Raw genomic sequence first — 16,950 nt, forward strand, 5'->3', positions numbered from 1 at the left:
GTGTGTGTACAGGCGACCAGCCGGCTGCCTGCCCATACACATGCTGCAGCAGCCGGCGGTGATTGACAGCTGAACGACGGATCGGGCAGTGTGTATGCACAGCACACTGCCCGATCCGTCCATAGATATATCTGTTGATCAATTGATCGGCAGATATATCTATCAGTCAGAGGCGGAACTACCGCCAGTGCAACCAGTGCGTTGCACTGGGGCCCGCCACTGTCCAGGGGCCCAAAGCATGTAATGAGTCAAACTGACTCATTACATGCCGCTGTGTGCTGCGGGCAACCGCTGCCCGCAGCACACATCCGCCCGCAGGACACAGGAGAGGAGCGCAGCTGCCATGGGGGGATGGAGGAGGAGGGAGCCGCAGCAGCACTGTTTTATTGGTTGAGGCGCTGCTGCTGTCCCTCTGTTTCACTATAGGCTGTCTTCCGCCGCTGTGAAGCGCATCCCAGCATTCACAGTGGCGGAGGACAGCCTATGGTGAAGGACTGGGACAGCAGCGCCTCCACCAATAACACAGCGCTGCTGCGGCTCCCTCCTCCTCCTTCTCTCCTGCCCGGGATCTCTGGGGAAGCTGCACCGAGGAGCCTGAGCCAGCGGAGAGAGTAAGTATAATTCTTTCTTTCTTTCTTTCCAAAAAGGGGGACTGTCTGCCATAATGTGTAAAAAGGGGGAATCTACCTGCCGTAATGTGTAAAAAGGGGGAATCTGCCTGCCGTAATGTGTAACAATGGCACGCTGTCTGCCGTAATGTGTAAAAAGAGGACGCTGCCTGCCGCCATGTGAAAAAAGGGGACACTGTCTGCCGTAATGTGTAAAAAGGGGAATCTGTCCGCCGTAAGGTGTAAAAGGGTCTCTACCTGGTGTAGTGGTGCTACTGTGCGGCGTAATTTGAATAATGGAGACTACTGTGCACCGTTTTATGAATTGGTATTATTTTGTGGCCACACCCCTTCCCCACGAAGCCACGCCCCTATGTATTTTTGCGCGCACCAACGGCGCGAACTGCCCTTGTTTTGCATGCAGGGGTGGGGCTCCGATGCTGTTTCTTGCACACAGTGCTAAAATGTCTAGTTACGGCACTGTTGCTAGGTATCCATTTCTCTGGCCCTGAGCAGGTCCCCCTCATCAGATCCTCTCCATGGGTGAGGGGGTGGACTTGGATGGGATGAGGGGGGGCCCAAAGCAGTTTGTCGCACCTGGGCGACCGCTCGCTAGTTCTGCCACTGCTATCAGTGTGTACCCACCTTTACTGTAGCTTGTTTTACAATTGCCCAGTTAGAACTTATGACCCAATAGTAGAAATGTGAAAACAGGGGGCAGGGCGCTTCGCCAATTTACTGCCGGGTGACAAAAATCCTAGTTTCGGCACTAAATTGGAAGGTATGCTGACATATGCCACAGTGACAAAGGCTATCTTCAATCTGTGATTCTTGTAACTGCTGGACCTTTGAAACGCTATGTAGGTTCTATTACTGTTTTTAATCAACAATGTAGTTTTTGTTGAATGACAATTTTACACGCAGGCCGGTTTTTGGTATTACGGTTGCAAACACATAATGCTTTTTTGCAGTTTTAATTAAAAAATGCCGTTAATGGGAAAATAGCGTACTTAGAAAGTGTGAAATATGAATCTGTAAGCTGGAGGGGAGCCTTGCAACATCGATTCTGCCTCTTTATGACTTTATGTTCTAATTATTTTACTGCTAATGAGAGTAGGGCAACATCTGGGACGTTTTGAAAAGTCGCTTAAAAGTTGGAAAGGAGGGAATGTGCCGCAGAAATAATACATTACCTTTAAATTTGAGTATATGCTACAACATACAAAAAATAGCTGTACACATACTGTATATATATATATATATATATATATATATATATATATATATATATAAAATATGTTCATTTTATAATTCTACCATATCTGCAAAATGTTTTTTAAATAAAAATTGTGGAACACGTTGCTCGTAACTGCCCGACTTGTTTTTGCTTTTGTGCAGCTACTTTGTCAAAGGTTATTTCCTATTTTTTTTTATAATTCTGCAATGAAGCTAATATTTGCCTAAGAAATTACATTTTGTTTTATTACTGTGAACCCAGAAATACCCTTTGCAGAAGATTCTGAAAAACCCAGAAGCAGATAACTGTTTGTGTATCTTTTCAGCTAGCATTCCTTATTGAGAGACGAGAAGCACTCAGTTGCTCAGTTGCTGACTAGGGAGCATGGAAGTCAGCATCTACTATAAGTAAGTAGCAGTCATCATCAGTGGCAGCTCCTATATTTGTGGAGGAGGCGCCTGCCACTGGCTGTGCTTCCTAGTCAGAAGTAGGAGGAGAGGATGGAGAGCCCCTGCCACCGGCAGGGTCCCAGCACCTGTACAATAGAGTTGACAGGCGCAGGGACTGGCGCATGTGCACAAACCCCAAGGCTTCTATTAAATGTATCGGATGCAGCCCATAGAAGCCAGCTAGGGCTGATGATCAGGCAGAGAGTAGCTTCCTACAGTAAGCCAGCTCTCTGCTAATCGCAATCTGGTCTGCCAGTTCCAAAGGGAGGAAACACATTTCATTGGGACTACCTGTCCTGCGGATGAACTTGAATCAATCTGCACCAACCCCTCTGGGTGGAATGATTGCTGCAGTGAACTGCACCCAAACTTACCTGTTTTTCTCCTATTGTAACACTGCTGCTGTTGTGTGTCAGCGTGGAACATACCTTTTCTTCATGACCACCACGTCACAGCAGAGACAGGAAACTCCCTTAGTTCCTCAAGACAATGACGAGCCAATTGCTGAAGTGACAACTCTTTTATTGGTCAGAATCATTCTGTCACTTTCTATCGGTTGCAAGTAAAAGTAGTACAACATACACAGTGCAACACAATATTGAAAACTGACACAATGTAAGTAAATAATGCAATCTTTCTCAACTGAATCTTTCACCTCGTTTGTTGCCGCTAGCACCTCAATAATACTATGACCACAATACTAGTGGTGTAGAATAGTATTTTGATAAACAACTAAGGTTTCAAGTTTAGCTTCACTTGACTATCAACAATACCAATAAGAGGTAAGTGACTCAAAAAGTTAACTTTCTGGGTACTTTTACTAACTCTAACTATGGCATAAATATAAATAGCTTGTACCAGAATGTGGAACTCCCCATGATGTAGACGAGTCCCGGGTGGTTTACACTGCAGCTTGCCAGGGTTGGATACACAGCTCACTGCACCCTGGTGGAGCCTTGTTCTCATCAATAACCCCGAATTTTCATGTTAGTGGAATAGGGGTATTACAAGATTGTTAGAAGAAAAACCTAAATCTCCTATTCCCATCTGTTAGAGAAGCCTACGTCTCTCAGCAGAAAAGAAGAGGTTAACACTACATGCTGGTTAACCATCGTATAACTAGTGTCTAGAAAAGGCATAACTGAATAGACTTGGGTCTTTTTACTACGGTAATAACTTTGTAGCTATGCAATACTCAAGTATATTTTATTCTGCACTTCAATTTATTTATTCTAAGCAAACCAACTACTGCTTTAAGTGGGCAAGTTATAAGCTTGTGAGCCGTAAAAACTACCTGTGTTTTCAATAAAACAGGTCTGAAATATATATTGTACGTTAAGCCTACTAAAGTGGCACTGAAGTACAGTGTTCCGGAGTTGAATGGCATGTACAATACTTTATACATCTACTGAAGGATGCTTTTAGGAAAAGTCACAGAATGGACTGGTGCTGGGAGTCCGCACAATTTCAGATTCTATAAGACAAATGTTTTGGGGTTTTTTGTTATAAGTTTTTACAAATTTCAAAAACACATTTTAGTGACTTTATTTACCAAATAAACCACACCTTCTGTAAATTAAAGCAGGACAATGAAATAGCCACATTGTAAAGACAGAATGGTCCTATTATTTCCAATTTCATTTCTAGATGTTATTTTATTACATATTATCAACATACCGCCCAACATGATCTATTCCAGGAGGGACAACATGCTCTGTTCCTCGACTTCCCTCCTAACCAGTGATTGCCATCGCATGTGGTGAAACACCTCTCATCAATGAACTAGTTCACCACAGGCAATGGCAAAGTATACATAATGAGAGAAGTCCAGGATGAGAGCATTTTGTCCCTCCTGGAATTGGAGGTGGTTCAAGTGGGAACTTAGAAGGCATGGTATGAAGGTTTGAATAGAATGGCGCAGGGAGGGAAGGGGTGGGGGTGTCAAAGCTTTAGGAATTTTGATAATGTGAAATACATGTTAGATGCTGTTTTGGTTTGATACATCTCCCCTTAAAAAATCCCTTGACATTGTCCATCTCTCCTGTATTTCCTCTACTGTACAGGTTCTCAAACTCGGTCCTCAGGACTCCAAACTGTTCACATTTTCCAGGTCTCCACACAGAATTGCAAGTGAAATAAGTTTGAGAACCACTGCTCTACTGTATGTGTCCTCTCTCCTCTCCCTTACCTGCTTCATCTGTTGCAACCCAGGTAACCCACTCACTGCCAGCATGCTCTCCATTGTGCCTCTTAGCCTGCTTCTCTCTCTCCTTTACTTTCACCATGTACCTCCCTCTCACAATATACTTTCCTCTATTACCCTTCTTATACTCCTATCTATGCTTCATGAATAGGTTGCATAACTTCCATCCTCTGATCCAGTTATATGGTGTTGGATTGTGCTTGTTAGAAAGCATTCTGCTCCCTACTGTGAATACACGCTGGGCACTAGGGCCCAGGGAGGTCTGTCCTTCAATCTGATGTGCTTCTGCACCATGTGACTGCAGCCATACCTTACTATGTACAGAGGTACAGTGAGACTGTAGTAGTGTGATATGGTGAAGACACAAGTCTCCCACTTAGCATGTAAGAGACCCCATTGATTACCTGCATAAAGCTGTTCCAGCATCCTGCACCCTACCTGCAAGCAGCATACACTCAGCGGCTGGTGAGCTTTATAGAACCCTGTGGCAGAGTGGCTCTCTCCCAAATTCTGAGGAAGGGGTTAATCACCTGCAGGTCAGGGATGATCCACACCCTTTCCTTAATTAGGACCAGCTAAGGTATAAAAACCAGGCTAGATGAGTTAGTAAAGGGGAATGTGGGAGAGGCTGCACCTTTGGCAGCGCTCTCTGTCCTGGAGAAATCTGCACTCTGAAACTGCTGTTGATACTCTGCCGGTTTACACTGCTGTCTTCAAGTAAGCTGAATTGTTATTTTTGAACTTTTACAGTGGCTATGCCTGTCAGCCAGAAATAAAAGCATACTTGTTTGCAATACCTCTGCCTTTCATTGGTCGTTTGATACTTACCTGCTACAAACCCCTAATTGCTTAAAGCTTTGGTCCATTCCCAATATCACATTGAGTACAGCTGTACCTGTTATACTTTAATAAACCAACACCAATGGTTAATAAGCTAGGTTTTTCAAAGCTTAAGTCATCTGCTGGTGTGTTTCTATATAACTCTGCAATAACAACACCAGCACACACATCATTCCCAACAGTGCTTTTGTTCATCAACCCTGCTACTGATCAGCAGGTACCAGAATTCCATTAACTTCAGCAGAAGATAAGGAGGGAAGTAAGTGGAAAGAATGGATATGTGGAAGAAAAGAGTGGATTTTGAAGTAGGATCAGAGCAAGAGAAAACGTGTGGGGAAATGTGGGTATGGAGGCAAGTGGTAGAAGATGGGGTGGGATCAGTGGCGCTTGCAGTGCACACTACACTTTGCATGGGGGGGGGATTAGCACATATAAATATACATGCAATGTGGCTTCCTTACCTCCTGGATCAGCAGCACAGTGCTTTTCACAGCTGCAGCACCGTAGATGCAGCATTTGGCTTCTCTTCTCCTAAGTCTGCCCCCAGACTCCCATTGGCTAGTTTCACAGGAGTCTGGGGCGGGCTTAGAAGGAGAAGAGAAGCCTGCCCCCCAGACTCCCATTTGCTAGTTTCACAGGAGTCTGGGGCGGGCTTAGAAGGAGAAGAGAAGCCTGCCCCCAGACTCCCATTGGCTAGTTTCACAGGAGTCTGGAGCGGGCTTAGAAGGAGAAGAGAAGCCTGCCCCCAGACTCCCATTTGCTAGTTTCACAAGAGTATGGGGGTGTGATTGGAATGAGAAGAGAAGCCTGCCCCCAAACTTCTATTTGTTAGTTTGTTAGAAGAAGTGAAGTTGAGTGCTGCAACCTGGGACCAGCGGCGGCTATGAAATGCACAGCACTGACGATACCGTAGGCAGCCAGCACATATATTACATACAGCATTGCATGTATGTTTATATGTGCTAACTGGTCTCTGCCCCCATGCAAAGTGTGTTATGCGCTGGTTCGGATAGATATATTAAGAGGGATAAGAGGAGACAGATAGTACTTAATATACAGTATATCTAATAGTAATCAGTTCTCTGATGATTTTATTCCCTTTCTAGTGACTTTCACCTTCATTTTAATATTTTGATACGTTTTGGGTTTACTTGCTTAAGCATTTAAATATACAATATTAAAAAGGTTATACTTTAATGCATGTTTAGTTTCATAACGATCAGTGCATCTTGAAAAAGCATTTCTTTTTTCTGTTTCTAATGTTTCTGATTGTACAAGAATTTCCTTTTAGTAAATATACATATCATCCAACATGAACATGTTTATCAGTTATCTATTGTTGTTGGATTAAACTTAAGGGCCATACACACGAGAAGATAAAATGGACGATATGCATGATAAAGATATCATCGTTAAAATCGTCCAGCGTGTATGCATGATAACGATAACGATGTGCGCTCCCATGGGTCATTATCGTTTATATTTATTCACTGAACATGCAGTCCAATTTAGGCTATATCTTTCATGACTGCGTGCTCAGTAACGGGAGATGTGACGTCACTGAATGATATAATAATAATAATAAAAATAATAATAATAATAATAATTTATTATTATTATAATTATTTTATTTATATAGCGCTCTTTCTCCGGGAGGACTGAAGGCGCTTCACAGATACATAGCATAATATAGTACAGAAACAATGAAGTACAGAAAAGCTTTTCATAAAATGCAGAAGCATGTAGATACTAAAGGGACATTATGGAAATTCTTGGGTAAACAGGAAAGTCTTGAGTCTGTTTTCGAAGGATTCTATAGTTGGGGCCTCTCGCACTGTGCAGGGAAGTGAGTTCCATAGAGTTGGAGCCACATGGCTAAAAGCACAACCCCTAGATGAATTACGGGAGATTCTAGGTACTGCTAAAAGTCCTTAATCTACAGATCGCAGTAATCGAGTAGGGCAGTATGGGGTCAGAGTACAAAATATAGAAAGAAAACCTGTATAAGCGCTAGAAGAATATATCCAAAATATACGTTCCTTATATGATGTATATCGTTTCACTTCTTTCGTTGTTTTCAACTTCCATTCACGATTTTCTTTGACCAATACACTCCCAATTTCCAATTTTGATATGGAAAAAAGAAAATGAAACACAATGTGTAGAAATAGCAAAGGAAAATTACCAACGTAATAGGCCCGGCGCTGCAAATTGAGATGTTTGACCTAGAGCAGCTGTTTAAGGGATAGTTAACCCCTTGTGAAACAATTAAGGAAAGAGGGTATACAGCGCTATGAACTGGATATAAAAATACACAATTTATTAAGAAAAGAATTGTTGCAACATATCGTAAGTACTTATGTAATTTGTAAAAAATATATATTAACAGTAAATACTTTTAAAATTTGTCACTATATGGCAAAATAGGGCAAGCTCAACACAGCAGTTTTAGATAGAATGTTATCACATATAGAAGTCTCACATGATCTCCTGTTTAAAGTCCATGGAAATAGAGCCACAGTCCCAGGGGTGCATTAAACACCTATCAGATGTTAGTCCTTACGGAGTAAGATGCACAGACCTTTGTTGCTTGATTCCGGACATAAGGGTCCTAATGAAAGCTTGGTCCTATACTCCTTGTTCGGACAGCAATAAATTCCCCGTTTTTTGCAAAGGGTGGACTTCTAGGCATATTCCAGGATATCTGTGAGATCTCTAGTGGAGGACTTCTTAAAACTGAAGCGTTTCGCTGTGTCGACACCTTGACAAAGCTGTTGACACAGCGAAACGCGTCGGTTTTAAGAAGTCCTCCACTACAGATCTCACAGATATCCTGGAATACGCCTATCCGGATTTTTAGAATAATCTTTTTCTAATGAGAGAAATAATGATATAAAAATATTGTTACTATTTAGGTATCTGTTGAAGAATTTTGAGTCTGATGTATAGTTATTTTAAACAGAGGGTCATGCTTTTCTGTAGAATTTTTTTCAATTGCGATGTCACTTCCGGGAAGAACTGGATTGGTTATCACTTGTTTAAATAGCAAGCATCTTCATAGTACCCACATGTCTTGATAAAGGCTCCAAATAGAGTCGAAACGCATCGACAGCGGGGTACTGTGACTTTCTTTAACCAAACTTTTTATCAACAATTTAAGGTAACTTCGTTTCTAGCACCTACCTGGCTGGGAGTCCGTATCTCCATTTGGTGGTGGTTGTTTGGAACTTTTTTCCTTTTTTTTGTTCCTGATTTTGTATTTTATTGTTTTATTTTTGTACATGCATGTGAACTTACCTCAACTATGGGGTTTATGTAAATATTTTTTTAAGACATAAAGAATTTTTTAAACTGACTCTGGAGGTTCTGTTTGAGTTTTATTTGGGATTTCCATGATTGGCTGTGCCACTAACAGTATATGGTCTGTGACGGATAAAAGAAACCCAGATAGGAGTATCGCCACTACTGGAATTGTGAGTGTGGTACGCATTCAAAGTGTGGGGACAGCTATATATATATAGAGAGATAAAAAGAAACCTTTCAGTGTCTATATCCTCTATGTCTAGAAAGTGAGTTGGGTACGCATCCCTCCCTTTTTTTCACTCTGTGGTGGTGGACACATAAAAGTGGAAGGAGATAAAAAATATACCTTTATACACCCAACTGGTGAAGCTCCATTGTGAGTTGGGTACGCTCTGCCTATATCTTCTGTTTTCTGATTGGGGTTCAGCAGATTGTAAAAGACAGTTTTTTATTATGACAATTTTACACATTGTTTTGTTTTATATATTTGTTTACATCTGTATGAAAACTGGGAGTACCTCCGGTCTAAGAGAAATCATTTGGCCTGAGACGGATAAAGAAACCCAGATAGGAGGGACGCTGTTGTCTGGAATTGTGAGTGTGGTACGCATCTAAAGTGTGTGGAGACACTTAATTCAGTCAAAAAGAAACCTTTCAGTGCTTATATCATTCCCAGTTTTAAGTGAGTAGGGTACGCATTCCCTCTTACTTTTTTCTCTGTGGTGGCGGTCACATAAGGTCCCAAATACGTGAAAGATACCTTTATATACCTTTGGGTGAAGCTATATTTGTGAGTCGGGGTACGCTCCTCTGCTATCTACCGTTTCCCTATTAGGGTTCAGTAGGCTACACAAGAGACTTTTTGTTTGAGACATTTCTACACATTGTGTTTCATTTTCTTTTTTCCATATCAAAATTGGAAATTGGGAGTGTATTGGTCAAAGAAAATCGTGAATGGAAGTTGAAAACAACGAAAGAAGTGAAACGATATACATCATATAAGGAATGTATATTTTGGATATATTCTTCTAGCGCTTATACAGGTTTTCTCTCTATATTTTTGTACACTGTTAGTTTGTGGATGTGGTGACATCCTTTGAGAGCAGCTATATTGCGCACATCTCTGAAATACCATTTTTTTTGCAGTATGGAATCAGAAGCTGTTTCATGACCTTGGGCCCTGGTCATGTTGTGCTTTGAAACTCAGTAAGCCAATCAGGAAGCCAGTGAAGGGAGTAGAGGATGGGTGTTATGTGGCTAGAATGGGGCTGGTTGGTTAACAGCCTGGCAGCTGTGTTTGCACCAGCTGTATGCGGTGCAATTCTTTTGCTGGGAGACCAAGGTAGAGGGCATTACAGTAGTCTAATTGAGATGATACAAATGCATGCATGACTTTTGGCAGATCAGCTGAATGAATTAAGTGCTTGATTCTGCCTATGTTCCTCAGGTGAAAGAATGAGGATTTGATTTTGGCTGATATCTGATGTTTAAGTGTCAATCCACCATCTAGGACAACGCCAAGATTCCGAACATAATCAGTGGTTTGTAATTCTGAATCCCCAAATGTAAGTACAGTTGGTTGTCTATGCTGCAGTCTTGTCCTTTGATGTTGTGGTCCCATCTGTTTTACCAGGTTCAGTCGCAGCCAACTGGCACTCATTCACTCCTGGAACTCAACAAGACAGCCATTTAGGGTTGCTGTTGGGTTATCAGTGCCTAGCGCAAAGGACAAGTACAGTTGTGTATCATCTGCATAGCAGTGGTAGACCAGGGCATGATGTCTGATTACTTCACCCAGTGGGAGCATGTATACTGCAAAAAGCATGGGGGATAGTATAGAACCTTGTGGGACACCACATGACAGTAGCACTGGTGGTGAGAGTATACTCCAGACGATTCTCTCTGTGACCTGCCTGTGAGAAATGATTTAAACTAGCTTAGGACTGTGCCATCCAGTCCACAAAAATGTATCAGCCGCTCAATTAGAAGCCCATGGTCCACAGTATCAAATGCTGCAGAGAGATCCAGAAGGATTAAGATTGAACAGTTACCTCTGTCTCTTGCCATCAGAAGATCATTTAACAAACACACCAGGGCTGTTTCAGTGCTATGTCTTCTCCTGAATCCTGATTGGAATGGATCATAAATATCATGGGTTGTCAGGCGGGTTTCCAGTTGTACTTAGAAAAAAGAAAGAACAGACAGCGCTAGTAGATTTCTTATTAAAATACTTTTATTTTATTTAAATTTTTCTTAGCTTTTAAAGAATAGCTCCTTTTCTTACCTATATATCTAATTTCACATTAAGGATTTTTTATTTATATATAGTTATCTAAAAAATCTGGCAACCATAAAAAGCAATAATAACACATTAATAGTACAATGCAATACTCTGCTCTGTGTGGTAGAATAAACAGTTAGATACAAATAGATCACACTGTTTCCTTTCAGTATTACAGGGTCTCCAGCCTCAGGATTGATACAAGATTACTCACTCAACCTGTGCTGGAAACTTTCATGTTTTGTTACTGTGTTGGAAGATGACTGTTACACAGTTTCTCATTCAAGATGTACTAATATTTCCAAGTCCACAGTTCTATAGATCACGATGAACTGAACTTCCAGGTAAATTAGAACCGTTTGCACAGTCTCAATAACTGCTCCTTTCCGTTTGGAGAATATCACTGATTTGGTACACGGCAGCAGTACATTAATTGCTCGTAAATTAGCGTGCAGAGACAGATATATGCTTCACTCAAAGCAATGATACAAGTTTATGCAACGCAGCTGATATTTAAAACTGATTTAGTATATAGCAGCAGCAAGTTGATTGCTCATAGGTTAGCGTGCAGAAATATAGAAACTTCACTCAAAAAAGGTGATAAAAAATTCATGCACCTCAGCTGATATTTAAAACATGGCCATGTTATGTGAAGATAGTTACCACCGTTCCTCCTGGGTTCAAGTTCTTTTTCACTCCCGGCTCTGGTGCTCTTTAGATTTTTTCCCAGCGTAATGAGGCAAACTTGTGGTATGATGATTGTAGGTAAGTAGGAACCAATGAGACGCGTTTCTCCACCTGTAGCACCATATACACATATACACATAAATTATAAACTAGCAATTAGCGCCAGGGGGTCACTTCATTGTGTTTTTGTGTTCGGGGTTTCCAGTTGATTTGCAACCACTTTCTCAATAACCTTTCCTAGAAAAGGAAGGTTTGATACTAGAGATGTGCGGCAGGCACTTTTCGTGTTTTGGTTTTGGTTCTAATTCCACTTTCGTGTTTTGGTTTTGGCTTGGTTTTGCCAAAACCACCCTTTCGTGTTTTGGTTTTAGATCTGGATGATTTTTGAAAAAAACATAAAAACAGCTAAAATCACAGAATTTGGGAGTAATTTTGCTCCTACGGTATTATTAACCTCAACATTCATTTCCACTCATTTCCAGTCTATTCTGAACACCTCACACCTCACAATATTGGGGGTAATTCCAAGTTGATCGCAGCAGGAATTTAGTTAGCAATTGGGCAAAACCATGTGCACTGCAGGGGAGGCAGATATAACATGTGCAGAGAGAGTTAGATTTGGGTGGGGTGTGTTCAATCTGCAATCTAATTTGCAGTGTAAAAATAAAGCAGCCAGTATTTACCCTGCACAAAAACAAAATAACCCACCCAAATCTAACTCTCTCTGCACATGTTATATCTGCCTCCCCTGCAGTGCACATGGTTTTGCCGAATTGCTAACTAAATTCCTGCTGCGATCAACTTGGAATTACCCCCATTGTTTTTAGGCCTAAAAGTTGCACCGAGGTGGCTGTATGACTAAACTAAGTGACACAAGTGTGCGGCACAAACACCTGGCCCATCTAGGAGTGGCACTGCAGTTGCAAACAAGATGACACTATTCAAAAACTAGTCCCCAAACAGCACATGGTGCAAAGAAGAAAAAGAGGTGCAATTAGGTAGCTGGATGGCCAAGCTAAGCGACACAAGTGTGCGGCACAAACACCTGGCCCATCTAGGAGTGGCACTGCAGTATCAGACAGGATGGCACTTTTCAAAAACTAGGTCCCAAACAGCACCTCATGCAAAGATGTAGAAGAGGTGCAATGAGGTAGCTGTATGACTAAGCCAAGAGACACAAACAACTCCCATTGGAATTATACGTCCAAATCACTGGAATTAAATGGCCAAATCACTGGAATTATACAGCCAAATCACTGGAATTATACGTCCAAATCACTGGAATTATACGTCCAAATCACTGGAATTAAATGTCCAAATCACTGGAATTGTACGTCCAAATCACTGGAATTAAATGGCCGTACCATTGGACATATACGGAAGTGTCAGACAGGATGGCACTTTAAAAAAATAGTCCCCGAAACAGCACATGATGATAAGAAGAAAAAAAGGTGCAAGATAGAATTGTCCTTATGCCCTCCCACCCACCCTTATGTTGTATAAACATGACATGCACACTTTACCAAACCAATCATTTCAGCGACAGGGTCTGCCACACGACTGTGGCTGAAATGACTGGTTTGTTTGGGCCCCCACCAAAAAAAGAAGCAATCAATCTCTCCTTGCACAAACTGGCTCTACAGAGGCAAGATGTCGACCTCATCCTCATCCTCCGATTCCTCACCCTTTTCACTGTGTACATCCTCCTCCTCCTCAGAGTATTAATTCGTCCCCACTGGAATCCACCATCACAGGTCCCTGTGTACTTTCTGGAGGCAATTGCTGGTAAAGGTCTTCCCGGAGGAATTTATAATTAATTTTGATGAACATCATCTTCTCCACATTTAACCTCCTACGCCGATCGCTGACCAGGTTACCGGCTGCACTAAACACTCTTTCGGAGTACACACTGGAGGGGGGGCAACTTACAGTAGTTAAAATAAAGCCAGTTTGTGCAAAGGCATCCAAATTGCCTCTTTTTCCTGCCAGTATACATACGGACTGTCTGACATGCCTACTTGGATGCTGTCACTCATATAATCCTCCACCATTCTTTCAATGATGACAGAATTGTATGCAGTGACAGTAGACATGTCAGTAATCATTGGCAGGTCCTTCAGTCCGGACCAGATGTCAGCACTTGCTCCTGACTGCCCTGCATCACCGCCAGCGAGTGGGCTAGGAAATCTTATCCTTTTCCTTGCAGCCCCAGTGGTGGGAGAAATTGAAGGAGGAGCTGTTGACGGGTCACGTTCTGCTTGAGTTCACAATTTACTCATCAGCAGGTCTTTGCACCTCTGCTGACTTGTGTCTGCCGGAAAGAGATACAACGTAGGCTTTAAACCTAGGATCGAGCACGGTGGCTAAAATGTAGTGCTCTGATTTCAACAGAATGACCACCCTTGAATCCTGGCAAAGCGAATGAAGGGCTCCATCCACAAGTCCCACATACTTTGCCGAATCGCTCCATCTTAGCTCCTCCTCCAATTTCTCCAGCTGCTTCTGCAAAAGCCTGATGAGGGGAATGACCTGACTCAAGCTGGCAGTGTCTGAACTGACTTCGTGTGTGGCAATTTCGAAGGGTTGGTGAACCTTGCACAAGACAGAAATAATTCTCCACTGTGCTTGAGTCAGGTGCATTCCCCCTCCTTTGCCTATATCATAGGTGGATGTATAGGCTTTATAATGGCCTTTTGCTACTCCTCCATCCTCTGAAGCATATAGAGTGTTGAATTCCACCTCTTTACCACCTCTTGCTTCAGTTGATGGCAGGGCAGGTTCAGGAGTGTTTGCTGGCACTCCAGTCTTCGGCACGTGGTGGCAGAATTTCGAAAGTTACCCGCAATTTTTCAGTCCACCGACAGCATCTCCTGTACACCCCTGTCATTTTTCAAAAAATTCTGTACCACCAAATGAATTGTATGTGCAAAACATGGTACGTGCTGGAATTTGCAAAGATATAATGCACGCACAATATTTGTGGCGTTGTCCGATATCACAAATTACCAGGAGAGTCTAATTGGGGTAATCCATTCTGCGATGATGTCCCTCAGTTTCCGTAAGAGGTTGTCAGATGTGTGCCTCTTACAGAAAGCTGTGATACATAGCGTATCCTGCCTAGGAACGAGTTGGCGTTTGCGAGATGCTGCTACTGTTGAAGCTGCTGTTGTTGCTGCGGGAGGCCATACATCTACCCAGTGGGCTGTCACAGTCATATAGTCCTGAGTCTGCCCTGTTCCAGTTGTCCACATGTCCGTGGTTAAGTGGACACTGGATACAACCACATTTTTTAGGACACTGGTGACTCTCTTTCTGAGGTCTTTGTACATTCTCGGTATCGCCTACCTAGTGAAGTGGAACCTAGATGGGATTTGGTACTAGGGACACAATACCTCCATCAATTGTCTTAATCCCACTGCACTAATGGTGGATACCGGGCACACGTCTAACACCAACATACTGTAAGTGTCAAGGCCTCAGGATGACTGCTGTCATATTTCATCTTCCTCACAAAGGACTGTTGGACAGTCAATTGCATAGTGTTAGGGTCTCCTGCCCTGTGCTGCCACGTCGTCATGGCAACCGGGAGACAAGTGCTAGCGGAGTAACCTGAGCGCAGCTGATACTCCGGTTCGGGTCTTTTGCTGTGCAGTGGTTATAGGCTCTGTGCACGGCAGGGGATCCGGTGCTGGTTTTTGTGCTCACAGTCTGTGAGGTCTGAGTGGGGCGTGGACAGCACCTGCTTTATAAGGCCTCTTCTCAGGGTAAGCAGATGCTGCTGAATCTTTGTTGGTTAGTCAGTTCCTGAAAGTTAACCAGTACTGTGTAGCTTTGTATTTGTTTGTTGCTTACTGCAAATAGGCCTGGGGATTTGGTATTACACTCTGCCAATCCAGACCTAGCAGTAAGACTGGAGTCAGTCGTTTAGCTTGCTGGGGTTCTGTTACTACTCTGTGAACTTAGCAAGTTTGCGGCTGTATTCTAAGACTTGCCTGTCTAATCCTGTCTCACTGTGCTAGGTGTCGGGGGTCAGTTTAGTGGCAGTAAGCTGAACCTGTGCACTGCAAGTGAGAATTAGGATTGTGGAGACTCTCCTTGTGTCTATCATTCCATCTCTGACCAAGGAGTTTACTGCCACACCCGTTGGTAACCCTTTAGGGTTTTTGCTGTTGCCCTTAGCAACAGCATTTCGGGTTCTCTACGTATTAAAACACAACATCTTGCTTTTCCCATCTGAGCAGTTCTAATACAAGGGAGATACCCAGTTCCTTAGCCTCTGGGCTTCTCTGTTCACCTTGTGTGTATTTTGTTACCCTATCACCTTCTGTGTGCGTTGTGTCATATTCCCCAGTCTGTCTGTGAGTCCATTTGTTTTGCATAACAGTTCAGACACCAGTGCATTCCTGCAGGCACTGGAGTGCATAACAGTTCTGACACCAGTACTTTCCTGCAGGCACTGGTGTGCATAACATATTCAGCAGCCTAATACTCCTGTTGAAATTTTGTGGGAATATGGAGCATACCCCTCAAAATACGTTGCAACAGGTGGTCGATCAGGTGCAGGTCCTGACTCGACAATTTAATGATTTGTCCATTAAAATGCACACCTCCCAGGCTGCTGGCGGAGCTCCCGCAGCAGCAGCACCTGCAGGGGTTAAGGAGCCGAAAGTAAATCTCCCGGATCGTTTCTCTGGAGATCGCTCGCAGTTCTTTTGTTTCAAGGAGAGCTGCAAGCTATACTTCCGGCTTAGGCCTCAGTCTTCTGGGTCGGAGATTCAGCGGGTGGGCATAGTGATTTCCTTGCTACAAGGAGACCCACAGGTCTGGGCATATGGGTTGCAGCCTGACTGTCCGTCGCTTAAAAGTGTTGATGCTTTTTTTACGGCACTGGGCATGTTGTATGATGACCCTGACAAGACGGCCTCAGCCGAGGCTCAGATTTCGATCCTTAAGCAAGGGCGAAGGCCAGTTGAGGTTTACTGTACGGAGTTTCGGAGGTTGGCCCATGATACCCAGTGGAATGACCCAGCCCTGAGACACCAGTACTGAAGAGGTCTTTCTAACCTGATAAAGGACCAACTGGTACAATATCCCTTGCCTGATAGCTTGGATCAGCTCATGCAGTTATCCATCCGGGTGGATAGACGGCTGAGAGAGCGTAGGCTTGAAAGGGAGACTGAGATTTCCTTCCTTCCCAAGGGAACCTCAGACTCTGAGGAATTTTCCGAGGAGCCTATGCAGATTGGGGCTACCCGCCTCTCCTCGCGTGAGAAGACGCGGAGGAGACAGCAGGGGTTGTGTTTGTACTGTGGGAATAAAGGTCATGTGGTAGTATCATGCCC

The 16,950-nt window shown here is 43.1% G+C and overlaps 1 long non-coding RNA gene across 1 annotated transcript in view; it reads left to right on the forward strand.

Moving 5' to 3' along the window:
* Positions 1 to 5,131: 5,131 nt before the first annotated feature.
* The window catches only part of LOC134935071 (uncharacterized), a 72,595-nt gene continuing 60,776 nt past the window's right edge, over positions 5,132 to 16,950 (forward strand). The window contains exons 1-3 of the long non-coding RNA XR_010179876.1: positions 5,132 to 5,214; positions 10,088 to 10,205; positions 11,092 to 11,265. This is a non-coding gene — a long non-coding RNA (uncharacterized LOC134935071). The remainder of the gene's footprint in view (positions 5,215 to 10,087; positions 10,206 to 11,091; positions 11,266 to 16,950) is intronic.

This window comes from Pseudophryne corroboree, chromosome 6 (assembly GCF_028390025.1).
Source record: "Pseudophryne corroboree isolate aPseCor3 chromosome 6, aPseCor3.hap2, whole genome shotgun sequence".
NCBI lineage: Eukaryota > Metazoa > Chordata > Amphibia > Anura > Myobatrachidae > Pseudophryne > Pseudophryne corroboree.